Source organism: Ziziphus jujuba, chromosome 7, assembly GCF_031755915.1.
Source record: "Ziziphus jujuba cultivar Dongzao chromosome 7, ASM3175591v1".
In the NCBI taxonomy this organism is placed as follows: Eukaryota; Viridiplantae; Streptophyta; class Magnoliopsida; order Rosales; family Rhamnaceae; genus Ziziphus; species Ziziphus jujuba.
The window spans coordinates 8,478,971-8,489,852 of NC_083385.1; positions in this window are offsets into that span (position 1 = coordinate 8,478,971).

A 10,882-nucleotide genomic window follows, 5' to 3' on the forward strand; every position below is an offset into this window, starting at 1 on the left:
TGGCCGCCCTTTAACACAACGAAGTACCACTTGATTTTGCATTTATTTTGGTGCAAACATAATCTATTGGTCATAAAAAAAAGTGACCTACTGTTGCCTATTCAAGTAAGGAAGCGAAATATAGAGCAATGGCTTCAGCTGCAGCTGAACTCGCTTGGATATCATACTTGCTACAAAAGATAGGAATCTCTTATGCCAAACCGATCAATTTGTACTGTGACAACATTAGTGCTCTTTATCTTACCATTAATCCAATCTTTCATAATAGAACCAAATACATCCAGCTAGACTATCATTTTATTTGGGAGAAAGTTGCATCTAGAGATACAAACACATGGTAATTACCATCTACACACGAAGTTGCATATCTGTTCACAAAACCCCTCAGTCGTTTTCAATTTGTTCATTTTCAAGGAAAACTGGGAGTTCACAAGCTTCCACTCTCCAGTTTGAGGAAGATGATAAGCTAGATGTGCATGTCTTAAAGCCATATCAATGTTTATCCATGTTATCATATAACATACTAGCAAGAGTTTGTTTTAGATAAGACAACTCTAAGTGATAAAAGGTATCTTCAAGTTATTAAAAATGGTGAGGGATAAACATTATCAGGTGATAAATCTTTGAGAAAGGTTGTTTATAGTTATCAGTCATTAATAATCCTTATTATATCTTCTTGTATCTATAATGCCCTACAATGTTGTATAAATAATGCTATGAGAGTCACCTTTGTAACAAGTTGAAAATACAGTTTTTATCAATATAGTATAAAGCTTATTTCATTTTTTTTCATCAGTAATGAGGGTTCGATTTCACTTGATTAAAATTGGAGATACAAAATCAATCTTTAATTTTCTTATATTATTTGTGATTGTATATATCTGCAAGATAAATTGGGTCTAATAAATTTATGAATTGCTATATTTGTATTGCCATATTAAAAATATTGACAGAGATTTAAAAAAAATAAAAAATAAAAAAACTCTCCAATAATTTTGTTTAAGGATTCTATCAAGCTGATGTAGCAAAAATAAATGGACATTATCAAAGACATTACCCATTATTAATTATTATTATTTAACTAAAGAGAAAATATATAAAATATCGTCAATTAAATGAGATTTAGATAGAAACAATTGAAGAATAGTTTTTAGGTTGAATGACTATCAAGTAAATATTTATGCCACATAGATTAGAAGATTTTTCAACTTTTGTATCACATATAGATAATAATTCACATACCTATTGGAGTTGGCTACCTAGCTTATGCAGTTATAATTGACATGTATGTATGTATGAATGTATGGTATGGAATAATTCATTACAGGTTATTATATTACAACTTTATGTTAATTTTCTCATATATATGCTACGCTTTACAAATAAAATATTTATCAAATTATATTATCCTTTTATCTTCAAATATTTTTAGAACTAATTCTTTTTTTTCTTTTTTTTTTTCCTTTTTTGCGAGAACTAATTCTTGTTGTGTATGTCACGTTTGCATGCAATATGACCAATGATTGCGAAATTCATCACAAATTTAGGATTTATTTCATTTGGATCTTTGGAGTTTCTAACACTACAATTTAAGTTATTAGATTTTTAAAATTACAATTGCATTCTTGTAAAAGATGCGGGTAATACTAATCCAAATCAAGGATATGAATGACATAACAAGGGAAAAAAGATAAAGCTTTTCAAAACTTGACAGAAGGCTAATGATATTTCTGAAATTAAAAGGATTAAATTATATTTAAGTGTCAAACCTTAGGAGATAGTAGATTTATTTTTTCTTAGAATAAAAGTTTAAGAGCCTAGTAAGTATATTTGCAAATAATAAGCATTTAAAAAAAAATTCCATTTTTTGTATCAATTACAAATGTACCCAAAAAAAAAAAAAGAATCATTTTTTTTTAAGAAAAAATTTAAAATGTGTATTAAACATATTGCATAAATGAAGAAAAAAAAAACATGAATTTTTGAAAAACTAAATATCTTCAGTTATTTATTTTCTCTTTTACGACAGCATAAGAAAATGTGTATAAAAGAAATTTTTTATTTTAGTCTTTTATTCTTTTTAGTATTTTCTATTTTTATTTTTTTAATATATTAACTATTATTATCTAATGGTTACATTTTTATCATTTTATATTAAAAATAAATCATTTTAATGTATATTTAGTACCTGTATTTATTAATTATAATAAATATTATACGTATATATCAATTTTATAAACTCCCCACTCACATATTCTTCTACTAAATTTTTCTCCATATTTTTGAATAAATTAAATGATTTATACACGTATGTACTATTTATGTTTTTTTTTGCCATTCCGTATTTTTCCAACCATGAGAGAAAGTTGAAGAAGCTTTTAGAAAGGTAAACAAAATATAAGAGAATAAGAAATGGAAATATTTTCATTGTTACTTAAAGTCTTTGATCAATGCTCATACAAACACCAACAGGTTCTATTTGTAGAGCTTACAAAAGATAAAATATAGTAATAGGAATAATTAATGTAGAATATACAAAAGGAATGTCGAAATTCTCTCTCCCATGCGCAGGGATTGATCGCTTGATTCTCACTTGCACATAACCACAGAAATTATCACTTGATTTCTTGCTCAATATGACCAATATATAGATGTATATTGGATATGGGTAAAATGCATTTCGATATTCTAAAGTTTAAAAATAGTGTAATTTTAACTCTGAACTTTTGATTTAGGTAATGTAAACCATTACAAAAATACATTAGTTATTTTTCAATTTATATTTATGGTTTTTTATTTGAAAATTTGTGTCCTTAATTAAATGAAAATACCCATAATCATAATCAAATATTTTTGAACCTAAAATTAGACCAAAATTAAAATTAAAATTTTTGGTCTAATAAAAAATTTTTACTAGAACAAAAATTAAAAATATTTTTTATGCCCAAACAAAAAGAAAAGAAAAAGAAAATTAGACCAAAGCAAGAAAAGAAAATCAAACAAAATTTTTAAAAATAAAAATAATTAATTTTTTTTAAAATTAGACTAAAAAAATAAAGTTTTCTTATTTTCCTCTTTTCCATCTTCTTATTCTAAAATTCTTTATGGTACCCTTAAATAAACATAAAATAAAAAAAACCAGAATATGGGGAAAAAAAAAGGTCCAAATTTTAAAAAATAAAAATAATTAATTTTTTTTTAAAATTAGACTTTAAAAAAAAGTTTTTTTTTTTTTTTTTTGAACTTAGACAAAAAAAATTTGTTTTTTCATTTTCCTCTCTTTCATCTTCTTATTCAAAAATTCTTTATAGTATCAAAGTGCAATTTACCTTTAAATAAATATGAAATTTAAAAGAGAGATGAAAATTCTAGATAAATACAATTTTATTAATATTTAGCGAATTTTTATCAAGGTCGAATTTATCTGATCAAGCCTATTAGTTATCTAAAAGCTTATGTTTGTGCCTATACAAAAGCGGTCCAAGCTTTATCTTTGACACATCTAAAAATTTCAAAAAATATCATCGCTTCTTTCTCTCAATTTTAGTTCTTCAAGTTCATAGTTTTATTTTATTTATTTTTTCATTTGATCCATTTATTTCATAAGCAAGTTTCTTTTTAGTGTTTCTATTTTGTCATTAAGATTTTATTTTTATTAAAGTCATTTTATTCTTTTGAAGCATTATAACCCATTTTAGAATTCTCTTTTGTTGTTTGCTTCTGATATAATTATAATACCTTGCTTCCACAGGCCAATATGTCACTTTCTACTGATACTGTTCCTAATTAGCCACCGCACTAGGCGTACTGTTCCTTGGATTACTCTCGCATAAGCAAGCTTAATTTTGGAACTCTTTCGAACCCTGAAGCCAACAACTTTGAAAAGTTGATGTTTATGTTTTGAGAGTGACTATTATTATATTTGAGTCATCTTCTGTTCCACACCATATAGCCTACCAATGCCCCGCACCCGCCCACACTGATCATCACAATCCACCACCCTTAGGGCCTAATGTCCTCATTGGTATACTTCCGATTTGGGTACAAGTTTTGATACCATTTGTACTCATGTTAAACATTCCATTTGAGTACACGCTTTGATACCATTTGTAGCACCCCGTCTTCACTTACAGACCTATCACTCTCTACCAATATTGTTGGCAGTTTAGCCATCGCATTTGGTATGAAGTTTTTTGTTCAGAGCTTCCCAAAAGATCACCCATCCTTAAACTACTCTCGCCTGAGCATACTTAACTTCAGAATTTTTTTGAATCTTGAAGCCAACCGCTTTGAAAAGGTCTCAACATTGTGATAGTAATCATACTTACATTTGAACCATCCCCTGTTCCACACCTAGGTGATGTGGGATTAGATACTAGGTAGCCTACGAGTGCCCCATACCCGATCACATTGATCGTCACACAATTGCCTGATTATTTTATTATTCATTTTATTTTCCTTTAGTTTAGTATTTAATTTAAAGGTGGCATGCCCTGTACATCATAGAGATTGCTTAATGTTATCAATGTCAAAACCCAACCAATAAACCTTTTAGGACTCCCTAGTGGCCATATCTAGGGAATGTTCTACTAGAGATTCAATGGCATATGCTGGCAGAATCCCTGCTACGATATGGACATTCCAAAAAATACAACCTTGCTATTTAAAACACATTTCAATATAAATATACCAACTCCACAACTTCCATAAATACAATTCAACAATTTACAACACTTTAGATATCACATCACACACACACCCTAGGTCCATACTATCATCTAAGCATTTATAAAAAGTAAAGAATTAGATTAATCCGAATAGAAATATTGAACAATAGAATTGGGGGAAAAAAAGAAGAAGACAAAAAAGGGTAGAATACTTTGTAAGGCACGGGAACGCCAGACGCGTTACGGAAGGGATAAGAAACAATCAGCTATCAACCAAAACCTAGGAAGACAGGTTTTGAAACAAGAAAAATGTGAGATGATAAACATCCTAGCGAGTGGTGAATAACATTAATAGTAATAATAATAATAATAATAATAATAATAGAAAAAGATTACTTGTAAAGAGATGTGAAGGAAACATCCCAATTAATAATAATAATAATAATAACAATAATCCATATATATATATATATAATAAATTAAAATTCAACCTTTGAAATTTATTTTTCCTGGAAAAACTCACACAAACGCTTGATTTGAATTCCCCATTATAAAAGTATCTTCACAAAACCCGAAATAAGATTTTCCATATGAAATTGATGTGTAAAGGGATAAAATTAATTTTATAAAAATTCTTCATAAAAACCAAAGTGTGGAATTGTATTTGTGGAAGTTGTGGAGTTGGTATATTTATATTGAAGTATTTTTTAAATAGCAAGGTTGTATTTTTGGGAATCTTCGTATTGTAGTGGGGATTCTGCCAACATGTTCTATTGAATCTCTAGTAGAACTTTCCCTAGATATGGCCACTTGGGAGCTCTAAAAGCTTTCTTGGTTGGGTCTTGACATTGATAATATTAAGCAATCTCTGTGATGTATAGGGCATGCCACCTTCAAATTAAATACTAAACTGAAGGAAAATAAAATGAATAATAAAATAATAAGGCAATTGTGTGACAACCAATGTGATCGGGTATGGGGCACTGGTAGGCTACCTGATATCTTATCCCACATCACCTAGGTGTGGAACAGCGGATGGTTCAAATGTAAGTATGATCACTATCACAATGTTGAGACCTTTTCAAAGCGGTTGGCTTCAAGATTCAAAAAAACTCTGAAGTTAAACATGCTCAGGAGAGAGTAGTTGAAGGATGGGTGATCTCTTGGGAAGCTCTGAACAAAAAATTTCATACCAAATGCGATGGCTAAATTGACAACAATATTGGCAGAGAGTGATAGGTCCGTCAATGAAGGCGGGGTGCTACAAATGGTACCAAAGCCTATACCCAAATCAAAAGTGTACCAACGAGTACTAATGGTATCAAAACTTGTACCCAAATCGGAAGTGGACCAATGAGGACGTTAGGCCCTAAGGGAGGTGGATTGTGATGATCAGTGTGGGCGGGTGTGGGGCATTGGTAGGCTATCTAGTGTGGAACATAGAATGGTTCAAATATAATAATAGTCACTCTCAAAACACTGACTTTTCAAAGTTGTTGGCTTCAGGGTTCGAAAGAGCTCCGAAGTTGAGGTTGCTTACGTGAGAATAATCCAAGGATGGTGACCTCGTGGGAACTCTGAATAAAAAACCTCATGCCTAGTGCAGTGGCTAATTGGGAACAGTATCAGTAGAGAGTGACAAATCCGGCTATGGAGACAAGGTGTTACAGTTATATCAGAAGCAAACAACGAAAGAGAATTCTAAAAAGGGTTATAATGCTTCAAAATAATAAAATGGCTTTAATAAAAATAAAATCTTAATGACAAAATAGAAACACTAAAAAGAAACTTGACTATGAAATAAATGGATCAAATGAAAAAATAAATAAACTAAAACTATGAACTTGAAGAACTAAAATTGAGAGAAATAAGCGATGATATTTGTGGAAATTTTTAGGTGTGAAAAATAAAGCTTGGATCCCTTTTGTATAGGCACCAACATAAGCTTCTAGATAACTAATAGGCTTGATAGATAAATTCCATCTTGATAAAAATTCCCTAAATATTTATAAAATTGTATTTATCTAGAATTTTCATCCTTCTTTTAAAATTCATATTTATTTAAAGGTAAATTGCATGTTGATACTATTAAGAATTTTAGAATAAGAAGATGACAGAAAGGAAAATGAAAATACATTATTTTTTTGGTCTAATTTAAAAATAAAAATAAAATCTTTTTTTAAAAAAAGTATCTTTATTTTTTAAAATTGTGTCTTGTTTTTGTCCTTTTTTTAGTGTTTATTTAAGGGTACCATAAAGAATTCTAGAATAAGAAGATGGAAAAGAGGAAAATGAGAAAACTTTATTTTTTTAGTCTAATTTAAAAAAAAATATATTTTTATTTTTTAAAATTTGGTCTAATTTTTCTTACGCTGGTCTAATTTTATTTATTTATTTATTTTTGTTTGGGCATAAAAAATATTTTTAATTTTTGCTCTAGTAAAATTATTTTTCATTAGACGAAAAATTTTATTTTATTTTAATTTTAATTTTGGTCTAATTTTACGATAAAAATATTTAATTATGATTATGGGTATTTTAATTTAATTAAGGACACAATTTTTCAAATAAAAAACCCTAAATATAACTGGAAAAATCATCACCATTAATTTTAACACCACCATTATAAAGTGAATCAATTTGTAATGGTTTTGAAAATTCAAAGCTTAAATTACCCAAATAAAAAGTTCAAAGTTGAAATTACACCACTCTTAAACTTTAGAATACCAAAATGTATTCTACCAATATCCAATATACATCTATATATTGGTCATATTGAGGCAAGAAATCAAGCGATAACTTCTGTGGTTATGTGCAAGTGAGAATCAAGCGATCAATCCCTAATCATGAGAGAGAGAATTTTGACATTTCTTTTGCATATTCTACATTAATCAGTCCTACTATTATATTTTATCTTTTGTAAACTCTACAAATAGAGCCCGTTGGTGTTTGTATGAGCATTGATCAAGGACTCTTTAAGTAACAATGAAAATATTTTCATTTCTTATTCTCTTATATTTTGTTTACCTTTTCTAAAAGCTTCAACTTTCTCTCATAGTTGGAAAAATACAGAATGGCAAAAAAACATAAATAGTACATACGTGTATAAATCATTTAATTTATTTAAAAATATGGAGAAAAATTTAGTAGAAGAATATGTAAGTGGGGGGTTTATAAAATTTATATATACGTATAATATTTATTATAAATTAAAATATACAGGTACTAAATATACATTAAAATTATTTAATTTTAATATAAAATGATAAAAATATAACCATTAGATAATAATAGTTAATATATTAAAAAATAAAAAATATCTTTTATACACATTTTTTTACGTTGTCGTAAAAGAGGAAAAAAATTGAAGATATTTAGTTTTTAAAAAATTCATGGTTTTTTTTTTTTCAATTTTTGCAATATGTTTGATACACGTTTTAAATTGTAATGATTACAAACTTCAAAGATCCAAATCAAATAAATCCTAAATTTGTAATGAATTCATTTGACAATCATTGGCTATATTGCATGCATACGTGACATACATAACAAGAATTAGTTCCTGCAAAAAAAAAAAAACAAAAAAAAAAGAATTAGTTCTGGAAATATTTGAAGATAAAAGAAAAATATAATTTGATAAATATTTTTTTTGTAAAAAATAGCATATTTATGAGAAAATTAACATAAAGTTGCAATATAATAACCTGTAATGGCATTATTCCACACCATACATACATACATGTCAATTATGACTGCATCAGCTAGGTAACCATCTCCACTAGGTATGTGAATTATTATCTATATGTGATATAAAGGTTGGAAAAGCTTCTATTCTATGTGGCATAAATATTTACTTAATAGTCATTCAACCTAAAAATTATTCTTCAATTGTTTTTATCTAAATCTCAATTAATCGATGATATGTTCATATATTTTTCTCCTTAGAAAAATAATAATAATTAAGAACAATTTATTTATCTATTTTTTCCTTTTGAAAAATATTTTGATAAAAAATGTTTTGATGAATCACACTATCTAAAACAAACTCTTGCTAGTATTTGTTAGATGATGACATGGCTATACGTTGACATGGCTTTAGGACATGCACATCTAGCTTATCATCGCCCTCAAACTGGCAAGTGGAAGGTTGTAAACTCCCAATTTGCTTTGGAAATGAACAAATTGAAAACAACTGAGGGGTTTTGTGAACGGATCTGCAACTTGTTGAGTATATGGTAAGTACTGTGTGTTTGTATCTCCAGATGTAACTTTCTCCTGAATAAAATGATAGTCTAGCTGGATGAGTTTTGTTCTATTGTGAAAGACTGGATTAATGGTGAGATAAAGAGCACTAGTGTTGTCACAGTATAGTTTGATCGGTTTAGCATAAGAGATTCCTATCTCTTGTAGCAAGTATGATATCCAAGCGAGTTCAGCTGCAGCAGAAGCCATTGCATCCCAGAGGAGCCTATACTAACAACCTACCATCCTACGGCTAAGGAAAGGGTGACTAATGCTCACCTCATGCTTACCTTGTAAAATACCTATCTACTATCTCTCACCTTAGCTCCAATAGGATGGTTAATTAGTATCTGCAGGCTAATTAATGATAACAATAATATATAACACTAGTATTATATGGTGCATCTTAAAATCACATAAATCTAATAATAATCATAAAACATTACTTCCAACCAAACTGCCAAGACCCTCACATGGTTATCTATCGGAACTCTAGGATGGCATTGACTAAAAGAAACCCCACCAAAAATTTTACAGAAAATCCAGCAGCATCTCCCTTGTAAATTAGACTCTCCCAAATGTTTCCTCTCTATCTTGCTACAAATTTTCACAAATTTGTAGGACTTCGATAACAATAGCATAGGAATACAAAAATAAGTAATAAATAATAAACCAAAAATACCTTTACATGTGTCAGGATCCCTTCTAGAACTTACTACCTAAACCCCAAGATGGCCTCATCTTTTCCTAAGTTTTCACTTACAACAATATCACATTTTTTATAGCATTTCATGAATATACCAATCACATATATGTAAATAGAAATATAACAATAATAATAATAATGAGAGATAAAGATAACTTGGATCCCATATCCTAAAATTTATAGTTTACCAAAATACATACATATAAATTGTATAGTTAGTAACCGATAAATTGTGAGACAACTTGTAATAAACTAAATTACATTTAAGATGCATATATGGAAACAATACTTTAGATTGAACAATTGAGGTATTACGCTAACTCTGATAACATCATGACTAACCATAACCTACGTAAATATTTATATACATTTTCTTTATATATATATATATATAAATATGCACACAGTCCCTCGAAGAATTTGTATAAACCCATTTTATCTGGTGTCTAAAATTGGAGTTTTTCTTGCATTTGGTATTCTCATGAAATTAGACCTTCAACTAATTTTCCATGACCATTAGAAGCTTATATGCATCACAAAATACAAACTAATTTTGCATTCTAGGCCAAATTTTACCAGGTATTATCCTAAAGTTTCCCCATTTTGGTTTATACTCAATACTCAACCAAAATTTAAAAATTTTACACCAAATTGAAGCTAAAGGAATGGGTATTTCATTTGTGAATTTACCTAGCCCATAGATGGTTGGTGGTGAATGGATTCCTTGCTTAAAAGTCACCGCCAAAGTGGGTTTCACTCTATCAGGCATACATGCTTGGTTCGAGCTAAAAGGAGGTTAGAATCATGTTCAAGAAGTTTGAAAATTGTGGAAAAGAGTATCCCCTCGACCTGGAAGTGATCTGAATCCAGCAGTTAGATCAAGACATGGCTGTTGAAGTTGGATGTTGATTTTGGTGCATCGATGAGCCTCCCAGCGTGAGATTTGGTGGAGAGGTTAGGTTTCATGAAGGCAACAAGGTGGTGCAAGCAATGAGGTGGTAAATGTGGTATCCTTGGGTTTTATTTAAAGATTGCTTTTGTTTTTTGGTCCAATAATCTAAGTCTTTTTGGAGGTGATTGATGTGGATTTGGTGAATGGCATTGTTATGGAGTAAGGTTTGGATTTGGTGTTCGAGACATCTTTTGTCACGTTGGAGTTGATTGACTTGGGCGTCTAAGGGGTGATCTAAATATGGATTGTTAAGAAGGTCAAATGGGCTCCGGTGTGGGAGAACTGGAGTATATTGATTATGTGGGTCAACAACAA